This window comes from Periplaneta americana, chromosome 2, assembly GCF_040183065.1.
Source record: "Periplaneta americana isolate PAMFEO1 chromosome 2, P.americana_PAMFEO1_priV1, whole genome shotgun sequence".
Lineage (NCBI taxonomy): Eukaryota > Metazoa > Arthropoda > Insecta > Blattodea > Blattidae > Periplaneta > Periplaneta americana.
In genome coordinates, this window is record NC_091118.1 from 159,897,515 (window position 1) to 159,919,305 (window position 21,791).

The window sequence follows — 21,791 nt, forward strand, 5'->3', positions numbered from 1 at the left end:
GTACTTACAATTGAACTATAGTAATACATTTCATTTAAAGCGTGAAGGGATACACAATGAATATTATAAATTTACTGTTAGATTGGGGAGCCTCCCTCCCAATAAAGGACACCTCCCAGATGCGGACAGATTGTTATGTCCCTTCGATGTCCGTAAATGAGAGGCTTCACTGTATCATATCGGTGGAAAGTTAATAGTTTTTTTTTTCAGAATAATTGTTTTTTTCTCAAATGTTTAACAACCTCTTATTCGGTAACTATTGCCAGTAGGATCGTGATTTTTGTCCATATCGATAGGAAAATTAATAAAGAATAATTGATCTTTCTGACGTATTTCAATATTGTCGACGGTTTTCGTGTAAATTTAATTTAAAAAACCTCTAAATTCAAGCCTCTGCACGCTGTGAGGTTGCAACACAGCGCCAAGAAACAGTTTATCTAGCGAGACATATCGAGTTACTGAGTTCGTTGACCACTTACATCTATTTGAGAGAAGCGTGTGTTCGCGGCGATGTTGTTGGACTGCTGAAACTTCAAACATAATTTTCTAATTAACCGTGCATTTAATCACAAAACGTAATATAGGTTTTCTATCCATCCTATCATCTCTTTCAATCAAGATTATTTCACTTCCACTCTGTATATATCCGTTATGGTAAACTCAATCGTGCGACATAACAAGACCTGTTTCCACACCTCAAAGTTTCTTCACCTTCATTTAGAATATAAATTCCGAAAATCTGGACTGTCACGGGCTTGTTAAAGCTAATACTTCATTTTAGCGGATACTCTAACTTGTTTTGCACAATTTAGACTGGTAAACATTTTATACTGATTAAATATGTTTTGCATTACAACAAATAGTGACAGATTCATTATAGGAAACGGGATTTTTAAGCTCGATTCAGAAAACAATATTATAGTAGCTTTTCTTTTTCTTTGACAGGTAAACTGCATTTGTCACCAAAAAGGGCCTTTTCATCCAAAATTGTTTTTATCGCAGAAAGGAAAATATTGTCTTCATGTTAATTTTAATGAACCAAGATGTTATATTATATTTTCAACTATATTATCGGATGAGAGTTCATCATCATTTTTCGCTAGAAAGTCGCTGAGAATGGGAAATTAATCTAATTAATTAATGTTTATTGAGAAGTTAACGTTTACAAGTTGGAGCAAATACACTAATATGTACTACATTATTAACGTTTTTTCATAAGTGCAAGAAAAATTTCAACAAATATTGGCATAATTATCATACTAGAAGGAACATATTATTTTACTTCACAGAGTTGAAAAGTTTAACGGCAATTGGTATGAAACATGGCTTCAACTATATAGCCTATTAAAACTGTATAATAATTTCGTTTGTCAATACCCTGATTTATAAAATGTAAGTACGATGAAATTTAAACTTAAAATTAAAGACATTCTTAAGAAAAAATAATATAGGAGTTTATGATTAATTGCTAAATATTAATTTTTATTTACTTATGATTAATAGTCATAAACTCTTTCAGCTGTAATTACTTATTTTATCATATGTTTGTATTTTATACTGTTTTGTTTTTATTAGGCCTACTTAAATTAATTGTTAATTTCTTCTTATGCTTTCTGTCTATTATATAATATTGAATCGCTGAAACAGGGTAACAGAGTAAAACCTTTAAATTAGTTTTATGTTTTAATATTTAATATGTTCAGTATTGTTTAATGTAGGTACGCTAACTGTTTTTATTGTATTTAATAGTTTTTGCATTATATTATCTTGTTTTAATGTACATAAGCCTAATTTCAATATTGCTTGTCAAATATTGTCTAAATAAATACAAAAAGCTTGTTTCTCAACTCGGTGAGACCATAAGATTAAACTCTTTATCGTTGATTCAATCTCATCTTGAATGACATAAACTCAAATTTAGAGGATTTAAATAGCTAAACATGGCAGATGGATATAAAACATGCAAGTCAAGAGAAATCCCTCAAGGCGATATCATTCCTGTCAAACTCTGTGCATCAATAACAATATTAGACAAACTAAAAAAATCAGAGCATATGATACAATTTTACGTAATTAAAGTATCATTTGAAAACTCGTCTCGGTCTCGCTGTTTTAGAAGTTACCTGTTTTTTTTTTTCAGAAAAATGTTTAATAACAGCTTAAGGCGGAGACGGCAAATTGCCTCCCCAGGTCAAAACTTACGTAAATTGCCTCCTCTTTACCTGAGAAAGTGAACGCGCGTCCCGTTTGTAAATACGCCATTGTAACCAACATTTTCCTTCTCATTTGCAGACTTAGGACTGTCAGTAGGCCTAGTATGGACTTACGTGTATAATTCGCACAAGTTACTGGTATGGTTAAAAATGTAGTTCAATAGGCCTATAATTAAAATATTGGTTAGCTTCAGTAGAAAGACTTCGTCATAAAACTTAAAATATGTTGAAATTGATCAGTGAGAGAAATATCCAGAAATACTGCTGCAGATGGAGTCCGCCGTCTTCCAAGAATTTGGAAACGTATTGTTGACATGGCAGGAAACTATATTTGAAATATGTAATTAAAAAGTAATCTAAATAAATTTAGTGTGAAACAGTAACTAAGTTGCTATTATTTTTCGAATGCCCTAGTTCTAACATTTTACTCAGAATATTCCATATTACCATACCTTAGGCCTACTATTCCCTCTTAATCACTCTGTATTTATTAACCTAATACCGTAGGCTTACAATATTGTACTTCTTCGATACTGATATTTCGTTTACAAATTTCATCTAGGCCTATTGTAACTACTGAGTTTTAGTTCAGGTTATGAATATAACCTAGTTTAAACTACTAGTTGTTTATGTATTTTTAAATATTAATGCTAATCTGGTCTAATTTATTTTGAAGTTACAGCGATGTACTAAAACTTACTTCGAGCTGCTGTCTGTCTTGAAGAAAGCATCGTGTTAGGATATCTGAGGTAAGGAATATTTCAAAGTATTTGTAAATTGTAATTTCAGTCAACTACGTAGTTTATATTAGCCTATATTACATAAAACAATAATATGTATTAGCTAACTTAACGACATCCCACACAGACTAACATTCCAAATCGATAGGTTCATACGAAGGGCAGCCCAAAAATAAGTTCACAACTTACAGTATGTATTAAGCTTATATTGCATATATTTACGATTTAGACATAAAGAGATGCAAGTCATTATCTGGGCTTACAACTTTATTTTTTATGTGGAATACGTCTTTCTTCGCACTGAGTATGCGCACCCATTCCGGAATCCGTGGTGAAACAAAATATGACAGAAATTCAAATGCCTACTGTAATAACACTAAGAAGCGCACCCGAATGCTAATGATGTTAGTAGTTATGCCATGAAGCAATGTAACTTCTGTTATAATTAAAGCCACCGTTTCTGGCATGTGAAATAAGTAATGAGAACGTTGACAGCGAGTATCTTACCTTCGTCAGAGTCTGTGGGCGTAAAAGCTAACAACTACTGTGATTGGCAGATTTTTGAAGTCACATCTATTTAGGAGGTGGTACCACTCTCAGCCGAAGTGTTAGCATGCCACTGACTGGACAGTGTACTCAAGGACACTCCCCAGAAACGCAAAGTGCGAGTGTCTTGCCTTTCACGCAGTCAGTGTTGGGTGGTACCGTTCTCAGCTGCACTGGCAACAAGTGCTCACTGACTGGCTTTTTACTCAAGGAAACGCGCCAGAAATGCTGGCACTGGCCGTACCACGCCCAATGACGCCACTTCCTCTCGCTAGGGTCATAGGGCGATGAGTCTGCGTATAAAATTAGTCTTAACATGTGAGCTCTCTCAGTAATATTTCTACATCCAGACCACCTACGCTGCGCAACCACTTGTTCCATTTTTGTAATGTCGAGTTCTGCAACATGAAAGTGATAATTGACACTCACGGTACACTTTGAGTGAACCATAATGAAAAATTTGTTGTGAGCTGGGACTAATTATGTCCTTCGTGCTATCCACTGACTACTAATGGTTTAAATAAATTTAATATTAATTGCTACTTTGTGCTGTATTTTACAGAATATTTACTTTAACCCTCATTACCCATTTTTGACTTACACCACTTCTGTTCTGAACGGCTCATATGTATTGGGTATTGGGTGCTAGTTCATTGGCAATAGAATAACATTTACGGCCAGTCGAAATGTAAACAAATAATTAAACTACTATCAATCATAAAAACATGATATTTTAAAAAATTAAAAACAAAATTATAAAATATAAGTAAGTTTCATTAGATATTTTGTTCAGTAGACCAATATGTACTGCCTATATATTTTTGGCTGTTTATATCGTTTACACCTTGTATTCGTTCTCAACTTTTCGGACTATCTCTCATAGAATGGTTACTCTTTTGAGAATATAAGCAATCTGGTTAACATGAATTTCCATTCGACGCCTCACTTTCCATGTCATTACTCACAATGATTTTATTTCATAAATTTGAGTTCAATATATTCCTGCACTTTTATGAAATTCGTCGTAATTAAAAATAGGTTATAACATTGATTTATGGGCATTGTTATTTAAGAAAATATCCATTTTCCTCAATCAAAATTCTGAAATAAAAATGTTGGCTGACGACGTACATGTTACTTTTCGACAGGGTTTACGTCAATATTTTAGGAAGTGATACGCCATTTCGTCAGATATAAAACTGTGCCACTAACGTCAAGTGTTTTGAAGGGGAGTTAAAATCTTCTTCGTCGCGAGATGTTTTTGCCAAGTGACCCCAGGTGCGAGAAAGTCTGACCTCCCTGCAATTGCAGTCTTCACCCTCCAGATTGGTTCGTGCAGCATCTTTTCTCCAGTTGCAGTTAACTTCAGAGCCACTCATATAGTTTCTCGTATAGGCTATGTAAGCAGTCGACGAGAAAGCGTCTTTTCTTGGCACTCATAAATATTTCGTACATTTCACTTATTTCCTTCAATGTAACGATTTCACTTCGGAATGTTAGTTACGCAACATCATTAGTTTTTAAGGTTGGTGTGTCTGCTTTTCATAGCAAAGAACCGAATTTAAATGTAATGATCAAAGATGGCTACTGCTTACGGCTTCTCAGTGAAAGGAAGGGCTATTGTTTTCCAGAAATAAATTCTTTAAACAACTTAGGAATTAATGTGATATACATTAAACATGAAGTTTAAATGAGTTGCATAGAAGAATCGTAAGTACAAATTCAAGATACTAGGCCTAAATCAAATAGAGATAATTATGACTAATTTCAAAGACATTTCATAATTATATATCTACAAGAACTAAATTGGAATAGGTCTTAGGCCTATAGCCAGTTTATAGTTTTACATTTTATTAAAAGACAGTAAGCATTTCTTTTAACTGAAACTTATAAAGATTTACAAATAACTATAAATATAATATAGGCCTAATACAGGGACTAATTAAGACATAGCCATCCACACCTGTGGAGTAACGGTTAGCGGGTCTGTCCGCGAAACCAGGTGACCCGGGTTCGAATGCCGGTCGAGGCAAGTTACCTGGTTGAGGTTTTTTCCGGAGTTTTCCCTCAACCCAATACCAGCAAATTCTGGGTAACAATCGATGCTGGACCCCGGACTCATTTCACCGGCATTATCACCTTTATTATTCATTCAGACGCTAAATAACCTGAGATGCTGATACAGCGTTGTAAAATAACCCACTAAAAACATAGCCCATTCAGGAAAATAATAGATAAACAAATTCAAATCGGGAAATAAAATGTAACCTACTTCACAAAACAGTAAAATAAAAATCAAGAAATAGGTAAATAATATTTCTTACACTGATGACAATCGAGACTAAGAGGAAGGCAGAAAATAGGAAAGACTCGAAAATGCAGTGAAAGACATGCCCATGGGCAGAACACGTATGTATGTATGTATGTATGTATGTATGTATGTATGTATGTATGTATGCATTTTTTTATTTTAGTTGGTTATTTAACGACGCTGTATCAACTACTAGGTTATTTAGCGTCGATGAGATTGGTGATAGCGAGATGAGGCCGAGGATTCGCCATAGATTACCTTGCATTCACATTACACTTGGGGAAAACCTCGGAAAAAACCCAACCAGATAATCAGCCCAAGCGGGGATCGAACCCGCGCCCGAGCGCAACTCCAGACCGCTAGGCATGCGCCTTAACCGACTGAGCCACGCCGGTGGCTGTGTATGTATGTATGTATGTATGTATGTATGTATGTATGTATGTATGTATGTATGTATATTATTGGAGGATTTACCATTATTCATAGTTATTTCATGCATATTATAACATACCTGTTCATTACACACTTCAATCTCACAACAAATAATTATTGTATTTGTTGATCCTAATTCTATAATTCTATTACCCGAATTCCAGTATTTACTTTAAATGCAATCATTATGATTTCATGAGAGAGAGAGAGAGAGAGAGAGAGAGAGAGAGAGAGAGAGAGAGAGAGAGAGAGTCTGTCATATTTTAATTTTTTGTTACTGCGCATGTGGGGTTATGAGTAGGGCTGAAAACAAATCGTTATAGGCTAAACTGCATCATCTGTGTTTACAAAATCTTGTGTGCACTCGCGACTGGTTACGGTAGCGGCTGTTTGTACAGTCCGTTCCGTATGAATGAACTGATAATAGAATTTACATTTACAGCATTGCTTGTGTTTCAAATTAATTAGCTCGGGACAAACATTACATTTACAAAAGATATCATTCTTATCAATTAAGTCAAACACATTTTCCCATATTCTGAATTCAGTCGCCTTATTATCTGTTCTTTGTTGGATTTTTGTTTCGGCATTCTGATACAATCTCACGTCACTTAAGCAGGTCTATTATGATGAGTGTCAAATGTTCACTCTCTCTGCTCCTTACAGACAGTAGACAGTAGACAGTAGACATACCCGGCACGCATTTTGTAAACAATGTACTATATAGAAATTATTTACTACCCTGATACCAATAGGCCTACTTTTCGTCATCCCTAGTTATGAACTATGAAAGACATAGTTTTATACAATCTACTTACATAGCTTTTATTAGCAATGTCGGTAAGGCCGAGAAAAATATGCTGTACTATTGTGCAAAAATATATTGGACAGCAGCCTAAAATTCTCCAGAACTACATACAATATGGAATTAATAATACAAGAGAATTTACTAACATATCCTCACCGGATAACGTACTTAAATAAAATGAGTAGTTCATGATTTCCGGGCAGATTTTCTTTCATAAGCTAAGAAGGAATGGAGACATTTATCGTCCACGTCTGAGATGGCGAACTGAAGTATCTACAGAACATTCACTTAAGCCCTGAAGTGATGATGTATGTCCTTTTGTAAATCCTGCGATCTAGGACAGAATATTCGAGACTAGTAGGTCAATCAGTCGTACTAGATCTGCAGGTTTTGGTCGTCTAGCTTTTTCTAATGCTTTCGGAATTGAATGTGAGGCCACGAAGCAATCCGTTGATGGTATTTGTGCTATCAATTTGATAGCGTTCGGGTTATGGCACTGGTCTATATCTTCAAGTGGAAGCTGAATCTCTATATAGACCGAGACTCCGAGGCAAGGAGCCTATTGCATCTTCTCCGAGCTAATTTCAAACTCCTTCCATCTCATTCCAGTTCACCCCACCTCTCTCCCCGTTCTTCTCGTCTTCTTTGCCTGCTTGCCTCCTGTATTTTATGTCTAGTAGTTTCTGCCAACCTTCCAATCTTACTCTTCTTTCTCGTCTTTCCCCTTCCCTACCCTCCACGTATCCATTTTCTTTTAAAAGAAAACTTCATCTTCTCTGGGGAAGCATGGTTTCCCCATTTTCTTCGACATTCACATAAGGAAACTTTTCTACGCTTTTAAAAGAAAAGTAGATGGAAAAAAGTTATGTTGGGAGAAAGAATGCTCGTGTACAGACGCCTGTATAAGCTTACTTATATATCTTCATTTAACTTGCATCTGTTTTCTATACTGCAATTTCATTTAATAATCCCCAAGGAAAAATAATTTACATCTCTTACTTTCTGCATGTAATATTAAACAAACGTAAGATCAGTAAAAGTTTGGAATTATTCTACGCCTTGTATTACTCGCAAAATATCTTTAAATGAAGCTAGAAGTATATGGGCGCTTCACGACCGTTCGCTAAGTTCCAGTAATAGGTTACAGTAAGGTCAAATCTTAATTACCAGTAAAGAGAATGCTATGAAAGGCTTTGGTTTCGAATCCCTCGCATGACGTATATGTTGCAGTAGTTATCGTCGTAAACGAAGTAGTTCTCGTCATTGTCCTAGTCGTTACCGTCATTGTTATAGTCATTGTCGTAGTCGTTCTTGTCACAATTGTAGCAGTCCTCGTCATTGTTGTTGCGGTTAATTAGAGTTCTAGTAGTTCTCGTCTTTTTCGAAGTCGTTATCGTCATAGTTCTAGTAGTTCTCGACACAGCCGAAGTAGTTTTCGTCATTGTCCTAGTAGTTATCGTAATTTTTTAGGTCATTCCGGTCTTTGTCGTAGTCTTTCTTGTCATAGTTGTAGCAGTCATAGTCATTGTAGTTGTCGTTTGTTATAGTTCTAGTAGTTCTTGTCACTGTCGCCGTTCGTTATAGTTGTAGAAATTCTCGTCATTCTTGCCTTTCAACTTAAATGTAGTAATTCTCGTCACTACCTTAGTCGTTCGTCATAGTGGTAGTAGTTGTCGTCATCGTTATAGTCGTTCGTCATAGTTGTACTTCTCGTCACTGTTGTTCATCATACTTATAATATTTCTCGTTACTGTCTCAGTTGTTTGACATCGTTGTAGTAGTTGTCCCCATTGTTGTTGTTCGTCATAGTTGTAGCATTTCTCGTCATTGCCTTAGTCGTTCGATACTGTTGTAGTAGTTCCCATCATTGCCCTTCCTCATAGTTATAGATCGTGTCATAATTGCAGTAGTTCTAGTTATTATAGTTGTAGTAGTTCTCGTCACAGTAGTAGTCGTTTGTCGTGGTAAGTTGTAGTCGTTAATCATATTTGTAGCAGATCTCGTCATTGTGGTAGTCTTTTGTCATAATTGTAGCAGTTCTTATCATAATTGTAGTCGTTGTTAAGGTTATAGTTCACTGTTGTTCGTCATGTTTGTAGTTGTTCTCATTATAGTATTGTCATCTCTGTTGTAATGGTCACTGATTAATGATTAAACTTTACCTGCTTTCTCTCCCAATCATTTTTACTTAATGAATATAATTAATAATATTCTAAAAAGAAGCCTATGAGTATGAATCTTATTTCAAACTAGAGTATATGATTGGACGTTTCATTTCATTATAAACTACACAAAATTCTATATGAGGATAAGGATAAGTTATGTATTATTGTTCAACTTCTCTAACAATGAAATGTGTTTAATTAGCAGGACTCATGGAGTGAGCTGCACCCACATCCAATAATGTTTCACAGTCCAAGTCGCTCGAAGTGAGCAGAAATAAATCGACGATAATGTATTCCATTTTGTATTTCTTCCACCAGTTCACAGGTACGTTACCTCCATTTTTACTAACACACTAAAATAATGTATTTTATCCAACACTTAGACTGCTTATGAAGTTGTACTTTAATAACTTAAATCAACTTACTGAATTAATACTTTAACATTAATTATGGATAATATATCAGTTTAACCACTGTATGAATAAAGTACAAACAGTACATGTTAGTTATAATATTTATTATAGATATTAAATTTAGTTGAATTTAAAAACAGTGAGATGTAAAGCAACAACATGTCGCTTTCAGCATAGAATAATAAAACCATAAGCTTGAAACGGTTACCTTCTGAGGTTTTTCAGAAAAGTATGCCAAAACAATATCCTCATTTATACCTCTGATATCATTGCATTTTCTCCAATCACAGAACACGTCATACTCCTTTTCGTATGTAGATTTAGATTTAGTTGGTAATAAATCTGATATAACACACTTGGCTTCCTTCAAAACTTTGTCTGATATAAATAGGCCTATTTATGTCTTCTTCTCTCATGATAATAACGTTAAATATTTTTCTAAATATATCGAATTATTCAAAATACAACAACAATGAAAACAACTGCCTAGAAACGGTTAGCCTACATCGATTCCCTCATATTACGTATTACGATTTTGTGACATATATATGTGATGCAGAAAGGGGAAAGGGACCTCTTGTCGGAAAAATTCAAAGTTGACTTTTTCCATTTTTCTTGTAGAGGATAAAAGTGTAGCCATTTATAAATAATAGTGACCCAACAATCTAAAAATTTGACAGGGATGTAACATTCTGAATTCCAATAGGAAAAACAGTATTTTGAAAGAAGAATGAAGTTTAACTAACATAAACCAAACTATATTTGTCATTTGAACATAAATTTAGTGAAATTTTATTATAGTTATACCTTTGATGAAACAGTAAGAAACTAAATAGAAAACAAAATAACTCAATTTCGATTAACTTCGTTTTTCAGCTCTCCTGTAAAATTTACTTGAGCGACAAGATGTCCCTTTTCCTATTCTATATCACATATCCAGACGGCCGTGCTCTAAATATATTCCAGGAACGAATTACTAATATTTTACAATTATATTTTAATTAAAAAACTAAGAAGTTTCTTTAACTTTATAAGTGTGGATAAAGTACTGTATTGTACATGAGAATCAAAACATATTTATACACTCGCGGAAATTAACATTGAAGTCTCGAGAGTCGAATCTTTCGCTCGTGGATAAAATACGTCTAGATTCTCTAGTACCATAAATAACTACTTGACAATATTCTGAAAGGACAAAAGTTACCCAAAGTGGATAATATTTAATTTATCGTGGAATCTGTTGCTCTTATTTATTTTATTTTTATTGCTAGTAAGTTTGAAATGAATACAAGTTAATAAATACAATCAAAGATAAACTAGCCCACTCCTGAATGAGTAAGACTCGTGCTCAGGAGGGGATTCCAATACAGACAAAAATAAAATTAAAATTGAGAGTGAATATAGACTAAATAGGCTAGTGTTTAATATGTTTAAACCCAAACTATAAATCCAATACATTTTTTTAATTTATTTTTTATTAATTTGGAGAGGATTCGTCGTTAAAATAATATTGGAATAAAATTTCTTTAATAATCTGGGACCTTGACTCATGTTATGATAAAAAGCTGCATTGGTTTGACATTTTGGTTCACACAAACGCAGAGAATTCATATTTTTAGTTCTATATTTATGTATATACCTTTCAAAGTTATTAAAATTTCTTTGAAAATATTTTAATAAAATAAAATAATACATTTGTTTAATATTGAAAACTTTGAAGTGTTTAAACAACAATTCAGTTGGGTAATCTTTCTGCTTTTTTAAACAAATTTTTAATACATTTTTTCTGTAGTAAAATTAACGGATAAAGGTTGGATTTATAAGTTCCACTCCAATCTATGATACCATAAATATAGATTGAAATAATGCTAAATAAATTATACGTACACAGTTAATTGACAAAATATTTCTTAGAACAACAAAGTAACAATGTTTTACGTAATTTATTACAAATATAATGAATATGATTATTCAATTTTAAATGATTATCAACAATTATATCTAAGTATTTAACCTCATTAACTTCATTAATAACTGAACAATTGCAATTTATATCGGAACAATCAGAATTATGCATTTGAATTTGTAATATAGATGTATATAGTATGTATAGACAGTATATAGTATAGTATGTCTTGCATAAACGAGAAGGAGAATGATGCGTTGCCAGCATGCATTGGCTTAGCCCACCCGTAGTACATATATCCCGTGGCGGTCTACCGCAGACTGGATCACATATTTCTTTTAGCCTAGTTCTTAACGAGTATTGCAGTTTGAGAACACTAGCGTAGTCTAAATTATACAATAATACAATAAATATACCTGTACCATTGAACAAACATTGAGTTACTTTTAAAGATCTTTCCTATAAAATATCATAGACTACCTAATGAAATCTACGTTATTAAGACATTCTAATAAATCCACCTGAAGTTAAAATAAGTGAAAATTTAATGAACAAAAAATAAATAAATAAATAAATTTCATTATATAGTTTTTAAATCTCGGTATGGGAATCTTTTTTCATTTATTTTCGAGTTCAAGCAAGTTTGATTGAAGACTTCGTTAAATGTTACATGGAACTGAAAACATTATAGCTTAATAAAAATCCAGTTAAATATTACACCTGTCACTCTAACAAAATGTAATATAAATGTTTCATATATGTGGATCAGTCTCATTTCTGGAACAAGCAGTTATATCTATATAAAAAAGAAACAATTACAGCAAAACGTTTTCCGCCTTGCTACTCTAAAACGGAAGCAATCCATGTAGACACACAATATAAAGGGACAATAATTATTCATAAATCACAAGGCACAGCATAGCAACACCGGAATAGCGCCAAGAGAGAGAGAGCGAGAGAGAGAATAAGCGTAGCAGAATGAGAGGAAAAGAGCAGTTAACCCGATGGAAATCACAAAACTTTATATACCTCCAACTGAGGGTCTTCTGACAGACGTTTATCGGGACTTAAGTGGTACTTGAAACGTTTTAATGCTTCCCCCTACACCACCCTACCACCACTACCACCCAACAACTTGTAAATGGCATTATGATTGAATCGTTTAGCCTAATATCTTTACTATAGCTACATATAAGCACTAAACAAAATGTTACAACTTTACACAGGTGTGTGCGTTTACTTTATAAAAGTCGAAGAGTTTCAAACTTACCGCAATGTAGTAATCTATGTGTCGGATTTTACAACCGAATACAATGATTATTATTATAATAGAACTAGTGGCTTGTGCAGCAAATGCTGCAAACTAAGTAAATTAGACGTTCAAATAAAAATGTTTAAGATGTATTTTCAATAAAGAATACCAGATATTTTGAAAGTTATTTTCTTCCATAATAATGAAACATACTCCATCTGAATGTTTTTCTATGCCAAATACTTTTTCTCGAACCTATCCACCTTCGGGTTTTGAGTTTAAACGCGAAAACGCAAGTAACAATGTCAGAACGATCAGTGGATTTTTCATGTGGGACTAAATAATATCTGATTCAGGTCATTGTGGATTGTAGGCGAAAGTTAAAAAAATGTCAGGTTTGCTATGCTTTCGAACGATAAACATAGCATCTTGGTATAGCTGCTGCATGGAGAGCTTGAAATGTAGAGGGTGAAATCATTTTATCCTGCTAAGAGATCTTGCTGAAATGATCGGGAGACTACTAAATTTTCTAGGTCTCTTATTTTAACAGTAAGTAATACCTTTTTGGTTTTTCCTTAGGAACTGTAATTTTTGCGCCCTCTCGAGCAAGTACTGAAGAGAATGACGTACCTATATAAATATCTACACCATACCGCCATTAAATATATGAAAAAGACCCAACCCCACTTCATTAATAACTATAAAATTATTTCATTTTTAATAACAATATTATTATCTTACGTAAGTTTTGTAGTTATATATACTATATAGCCGCCATTCAGTAAATTGTAAAAATGAAGATCATGTATTCTCTACATCTACTCATATAACCCCAAAAGTTTCACTTTCATAATCATCGATATAGCATTAATACGTATAATTAATGAAAAATATCCGCATCATGGCATTAATTATAATAATATTTAATTTCTAATGATAATAATGTCATCAAACCACCTCAAGTTTTGTAGATTTTAATATCCAATACACAGCTGTACTCATAAAATTACACACCGCAGAATCATCTACCTGTAAATAAGCCTTAAAGTTTCTAATAACTAATCGAATTTGAGCTCTAAATATGTCAGCAATCCTGCAGGTCATGGCCTTCGTGTAATAGCCTATTGTTTATTGTAGGATAGTGTGTGTTTTGTTTTATTCTGAAATGATGCAATTAGTTCTCAAAACTGACGAAAGATGGATTTTTGGAAAATATGAAAATTATGTAGGAAAACTGACGCTTCACTGAAAGTTACTATTTTTCTAAAAAACTTCGGGTTCTAAGCTTCAAAATGAGGGGTCATTTAATAAAATCCGTTCAGCCGTTTTCCCTTAATTTCCATTACCAGTTCAAATTTTATATATATAATTGTTACAAGCTACAGACTGTAGAAAAAAAAAAGAAACGCGTTAGATTCTAGTTCTTATAAATATTAATTTTTATAAAAGACAAGAACTTCACTGTTTTAGAAAAATATAGTTTGTCATCATCATGCGGGATCGATTGCACAATACTTCTAAAACGCAGAGGAAGGAATCCCCTGTATTCCAGCACACACAAAAGAATGTCCCTTTCTTTTTATTACCAAAATGAAGAGACCGTGACTACAACTGACGCTTGAAGTGGAATTAATTCAAGATTCATAACACTGTGTATTCAAAAAGCAAGGGGGAAGAAAACTGTCTCCCCCAGGGTTTTTAAGATTGTGTAATCAAGTTAGAAAGAATACGGTCAACTGCTTGGAAGATTATTTACTTTTAATGATGATTGAAGTTGACATTTAGGGCAAGTTCCCATTCTCTTTCTTAACTACCGCGGATGCATCTAAACAAACTAAAGTTTGAAATAGGGTTTAAAAAGAGGGAGTGTCCAAGCCGCAACACAAATTGCATAAAATAAAGCTGACTCAAGTTGAACACATCTTGCTGTAACAATAAAAGTACAGAATTTGGTATTCAAGTCTGCTTCACTGAAGTTCAGAAACTTCATCCGTAATATATCTCGGTACATATATTTTATTTACTTATTTTTCCTCTTCGAAGAGGCCTATATCTGGTTTTGTTTGTGAGATATATATATATATATATATATATATATATATATATATATATATCGTTGTAAAATACGCGAATTATTTCATTCAGTAAATTTCTATTAGTGTTACTGCTCTAAATTCTGAAAATTTATTGTGAATAAATAAATTTAATTACACAAGTGAATATTATCTACAGCAATCTCACTGGACGTTCTCATTTATCTAGAGGAAATCAAAACTCGAGTGGCATTTATTTGACTATTACACGATTAGAAGAACGTATATAAAGATTAGAAGAAATAAAGTACTCTAATGCAATAAAATATTAATTGACTTACTAAAATATGTACTAAACTATCTTGGAAATATATTATGCTACCCTCTCATCATTACAAATATTCCGCTAGATAGCAGTAGTGTGTTATGATCAGCTGTTCTCTTTGTTACCAGTTGTGGCAACAATACAGTCATAATTGAATTCTATGGACGAGTACTATTCAAGAAGACTTTATTGATTCAGTTTCATTTTTATTAAAACCGCTGCATTCCGTTTATATATATATATATATATATATATATATATATATATATATATATATATTAAACAATCTCTGATAAGTGGTTGTCCATAATCTGACACAGCAGAAGCTATAACGTAAAATAAATAATATAAACAAGAAAAATTATAGAAACGTTTTAATTAAGGATGATGAAATAGACATTAATTTTTTTTAAAGGTGCAATTATTGAAAGTGCAATGTTGACAAACAAAAAAACAAATGCTAGGGAAGTGATACTAAACAAATTTTGTGGAACTATTATGTGAGACTGAAAGCGAAAAGGGGCCTCTTGTCGCTAATTTAAGATTTAGAGTTTATGTTGTTTTAAAATTCAGCATTAGCCTAAATTCTGAAAAATTTGATACCAAATTTAGATTTCTAACTAATAAATTGAGTCATGGCCGTTTGAATATTTGTTACGGAAATGAGGAGTTTTGAGAAGACAAGCTTTAAAGTTTTATATTGTCACCATCAATATAATTTTACATATTAAAGAAACTTTTAAATCGATATGAGCTTGAACAGGACAAATTAAGCTATAATAATCGACAAAATATCGAATTCGATATTTTCGACCCTAACCGTCCATTTTGCTTGTATTGCAAATTATTTTACTTTTACGACCAGAGGTCCCTTTTCGCTTTCCGCTTCACATATTATGAAGGTTATTTAACAAAAATATTTATACGAGGCAAACACAAAAATTCGCAATATTAAGTTAAATTGAAGTGCTTAATTTTTTTACAATTCGTGTATGTTTACATTAGCCTACAAGGTTGTCCAAACTTTCACTCGCACAACTTTCACTATATTGAGAATCTGAAATCTTATAATTTTTATTCTTTAAAAGCTCCTAGAACTAAAGGTGAAGTCGAATATAGAATTCTAATCATTTCCTTTATTTAAAAGGCGAACAGAAGAATTAATCATTTAATGAGTAGGTCTACTAGGAAGAAGTACAAAGTGGCGTATTAACTGTAACATCATGTAAGATCGTTATGAATCTGTAACACTTTACTGCCATGGTACACACACAATAGTCATACAGCTGATTTACTGCCAATATTTTCGTTATTAATTATTACGTTTATGGGTAATTCATTAGTTTTAAAAGTGAAATATGCCTTCAAAATGATTATAATAAACACATCCAATTTATATTCCAGTAATTTCTTTGTTGTTAAGACAATAACGACTGTTTCAGAATGAATGCAATAAATTCCTGCTGCTATCTTCATTAATGAAGACGGAATGGCACGCCCTCTTCACTACGGAAGATATTCAATGGCTGTCATCTTCTTCTATATGAGCACCAACTGTAGTACAGTAAAATACCACTTTTAATATCACTGGTAAGTTACGTGAGTATCATTTTACGTAACAATTTATTCAGGTCAACTTTTTAAATTGGGAATAGGACTAAACAAGGAAACCGTCTTACTGTTCTATTGGTGTCATATTCTGACGATTTAGTAATGGTTCAGAAAAACGAAGTTCATTTACAGTATGCTTTACATTTCCTAAATTAGGATGTAAGCCCAGATCACATATAGATTGCTCATCTCTACGTTAAAATCGGTTGCAATTTGAAGAGACCGCCAGGATCGTCACCCGTCCGCCGTAAACTAACACGAGATGACAGTACAGTCGCTAATGCAATTCAAATGGGAGTTATGACTTGACTCCTTATGTAACAACTAGATGGCAGCATCGTAAACCTGATAAATGTTGTTACCGTCAAACCCTATAATCTGGGTATATTACGATCTAGGATGTCAGTAAGGGTTACAATATTTAAAGATAAAAGTATCAGAATATAAAACTAAAATAACGGTATTCTGGGGAAAGACAAACCAGATTAAAAGCAATTATATATATACACACATACATATATCCATTCTATTTACATGTTGTATCCAGTCATTGCGGTAATCTTGATTTATTTGGTTTATTGTGTATATTCGTAATTCTGATCTACGTCTTCATTTTTTAATGTTCCATTCTTGTACATTACTTTGTTCTTAAAAATGTCATTTCTAAGCTCTGCATTGTTTGCATTTTATTTTTGGTCAGTCCCATCTTTCACTCTCTTATTGTAAAGCTGGTATAGCTTTTGATATATAAAATTTATTTCTTCTTTCTCTTATTATTTTGTTTTTGAAATTTTTATATATGGTATGCCTATCACAAATCATTTGAAATTAATTTAGTTCTGTGTAAATGTCTTTTTTCTGTTTCTATTCCTATATCTATATCGTAACCCAGATCATTGAAATTTGATACGTCTTGTTCAAGAATTTTATTGTCTATTCTTCGTTCCATATTGTCTGACAGGAGAAGTAAACATTGCCGGCAGAGGAGAAGAGAAGTATAATTGGTATTCAACCAATGACAGAGGTCTCATTCCATGCTTATCTTGAAGTTGGAAGGGAGCAGAACGCTTCAGATCGCCTACGTCAAGGGTGGCAAGCGTGGAATATATAATTAAATATTTTCCATGTACTTAATATTCCTTTCTGGACTTCTCTGTAAGTTCGTTCAGAAGGGAACGCTTGGTGCTCTTAATTTTCGACATGTTCCTCAGTAGTGTGAATTATAAAACAGCGAAATTAAGACTAACACAAATAGATATACATGTATAAATCTATACTAAAATCTGGAATCAACATTTTTCTGGTAATTTTCGCTTTTCCAAAAATAATTGGTATTAACATGTATAATTAACCATTCTGAGACCGAAAATCGCATTTTGACATTTTTGTATGTATCCTTCTATCAAACACGGCAAATGTCCTACTTTAATTATGTAATTATTTTATATTTCTTTCTAACAAGTGCAACGAAGCGCATGGGTATGGCTAGTTATCAAATAAATAAATGAAAAGGAATAGAATATACTTGTTTACTCGCAGGATCTCAAGTACTTATGGTGATTGCAAGGAGCTACGTCAAGGAGAATGAGAAAGGCGGAATGTAATTTCTTACGAAACAACTGTACTCTCACAATTCCATTCAACTCCATGGATCATGACGTCACGTATACTCCGTGCATTCCAAACTTCAGTCTCGCGAATCGGTGACCCTAGACCGCAGTCTGGTCATGATGATGATGATGATGATGATGACGACGACGATGAATATCGTAATTGTGAAATTAGATAATATCGTGATATAATTTTTCTTGCGTGATTTATTTGTTATACGTACTTAATTATTTTCATATTTAATCAGTTATGAAGTACACATTTTATTCAGTATGTTTAAGTTCATAATGAGAGAATAATATTATGTTAATGGTACGAAAGAGTTTAAATGCTCTAGGATTGTCTCAAATCACACAAAAATTTTCACCGCTCCCACTATGATAATCCACCAGTACATCGGCTGAGCAACAAATGGGTTTCCTTACATCATAAGGGAAAATAATTTAAGTTCGTTTAGATAGAGACATGAAGGGCACTTAATATTTGAATTGAAATTTATTGTATTTGATAAGAAAGTAATGTTGTTATCAATGCAAGAATTGTTTGTAATTTTGTTCACAATTTTCTAGGATGTTATGGAGAGGCGATTCAAGTTAGCTGAATATTCAAGACAACTATACATCGACAGCGTCCACGACTCAACAAGAAGAATACCAAAGGACTGCGAGAAATATTTCTTTCAGTAACTGGATACTAAAAACGAAAAAAACCACTCAATATATTGGCAATATCACCTAACATAATTATGACTGTATCTTAATTATATTACTATAAACAATCACTGAATTATTATTATTATTATTATTATTATTATTATTATTATTAGTTCTGCTACTTACAGTAATAATAATAATAATAATAATAATAATAATAATAATAATAATAATAATTCAGTGATTGTGTACTGTGAAATGCACGTGATTTTATTTTGGTTAAATGAAGAACTAAGCCTATATAATATATACACTACAAATCAATTAAACGAAAATCTCGGTAATAAATGATGAATTAAGATTTAAATGTTTTCAGATTATTTAAATTTTTATGTAGTTTGGAAGGCCCTATGAATATTCCTGATTAATACAAGATAACCTATACTTCATTAAAAAAAGTGTCAGGAAAAAAATCCTGAATACAGCTTTATATTTTGAAAATTGGAATTGTATTTTTATTTTTACTCTGACAACTAATAGCCTTTCTTAACAAATAGTTATGAAATTATTAGACCACTTTTTTTCAAAATATCTCCAAATTTATAATTACAGAAAGTCCTTGGAATTATAACATCACTACTGAGATAGTATTTTCATTTTATGGCTCCATTAAACATTCCCTCCAATTATAATAGGCTACTATATCAAAGTAACCTGAACTTTATTAAAAACTATCCAATAATATTTTCTTAGAATATTTTCTGGTTTCGGGGAACAACATTTTGAACAATGGAAAATGCTGTATTTTAATTAACAAATATAATTAAATTAAAAATTCATATTGTTATTATATTATTTAGGTACAGTTACTTATAATATTTGCTACACCTAGACCTATATTTGAACATACAAACTTAAGTCTAAAATATAACAAAACTAGTGGCTTGTGCAGCAAATGCTGCAGACTAAGTTCATTAGGAGTTTAAATAAAGATTTTTCAGATTTATTTTCCAGGCAGAATACCTGATAATTTGAGAGTTATTTGCTTCCACAATAATGAAACATATTCAACGAAAGATGTAACATTGAAAGTAACATAATAACTCAATGAAATGTAACCTTGTCAAAAATGTTTATTAAATTGAGAAAAATTCGTTCCAGTACGGGTAATCGAACCCAGGACCTCTCAGCTCTGCACGCTGAGCGCTCTTTCCAACTGAGCTATGTTGGGACACGATCCACGGTGCCGGAACGAATTTTTGTCAATTTAATAGGTGTATCTACAGTATGGCTACTTATAGTCGTTGTCTTCAATGGGGACGGCGAGACCTCATTTATCAAAATATATACGTTAACAGTATTCATAAACTGTTGTCGAAAATGGCCACACAGTCATTTAAATATGCGCTCCTGCATAAGTGACTTCTGTAAATTCATGATAATATAAACCTTCGTAATAAGCTTTGAAGTTTTTTTTCTCCAGAAAATTACGCAAATGAAGATCGACTTATTGGTAGGGTGACCAGATTCACATCGATAAAAAAAGAGGACACAAAGCTTCAAAAAGGAGGACAATACTCGAAAAAAGAGGACAAAAAATATGTACTTAGATTTAGGCTTGGCCTAATTATACTTTAAATTACGTCAATATCTGTTTTATTACAAAATATTTGCAGTACAGATTTAGGCTTATATCATGCTTAAAAGTATCTTAATATCTATTTTATTACAAAATAATTACGAAAAATTTTAATAATTATTATTTTACAGTTAGCTACATACGAACGTCAAGAGAACAATAATTAGGCTATTAAACATAACAGAAAATATCTATTTACAGTAGGTTTATATTCGCATCTCGATCTCTCGATTTACTAGCTACCCGTGAGCATCGATCACAAGGAGGAGCAAAAAGAATTATGATCGTTGGCAAAGAGTATATTTCGTCGATGCTGCTGCCACCTACGGGAAAATTACTTGAAAGAGGCGTCAAATCAGATAATTTGAAAATATCAGGCATACAAGTTACAAAAAGGAAGACATATCTTGATTTTTAAATAATCCGCCCGGATCCCAGGCAAAGGCCTAAAAAGGAGGACATGTCCGGACAAAAGAGGACGTCTGGTCACCCTACTTATTGACATTATGATGTCAGAGAATCTGTTGACAATCCTGGAGTCATGGCCTCCATGATAATGTTTATTTTATTCTTTTGTATTATTCTGAAAAGCTATTAGGCTAGTTCTCAAAACTGACGACAGATGAATTTTGGAAAATAGGAAAATTATGTAGGAATATTGGCATTTCACTGAAAACTACTATTTTTCCGCATATCCTTGGATGCCAAGTGAGGGGTCATTCATTAAAATCTGTTCAGCCATTTTACCGTAATTTACATTACCAGTTAAAATTATATCTGTACAGATTATAGGCTTAGTGGTTAGGTAAGATGCTATGTATATATTTAGGAAAATTTTGACAGCGACAAAATTATATACTACGTTGCACAATATAAAATATAATGTATAATAATACTCTTGTAATGTTAATAAGATAAGAATGTATCAATGGTTAATGTGTACAGGATTTTAGAACTGTGTTGGACCAAATCTTTATGTACATATGCTACTACAGAGTTAAGGATGCTACAATTAAGTTAATAAATGAGTACGGAAGTTAACATACTCTATTAATGATAAATTTTAACACGAATGTAATTCCAGAGCACTTGCTGGTACAAAACCTAATAGTTTACATGTTGTTAATGTTGCA

General features: G+C 32.6%; 1 protein-coding gene and 1 long non-coding RNA gene across 7 annotated transcripts in view; one reads left to right on the forward strand and one right to left on the reverse strand.

The window, feature by feature from the left end:
• The window catches only part of LOC138694719 (homeobox protein Hox-D9-like), a 738,702-nt gene that overhangs the window by 351,562 nt on the left and 365,349 nt on the right, over positions 1 to 21,791 (reverse strand). The window lies entirely within an intron of this gene.
• Positions 9,416 to 19,176, forward strand: LOC138694718 (uncharacterized). Its single transcript, XR_011331000.1, has 3 exons — positions 9,416 to 9,540; positions 16,587 to 16,734; positions 18,936 to 19,176. It is a non-coding gene; the product is annotated as an uncharacterized lncRNA (long non-coding RNA).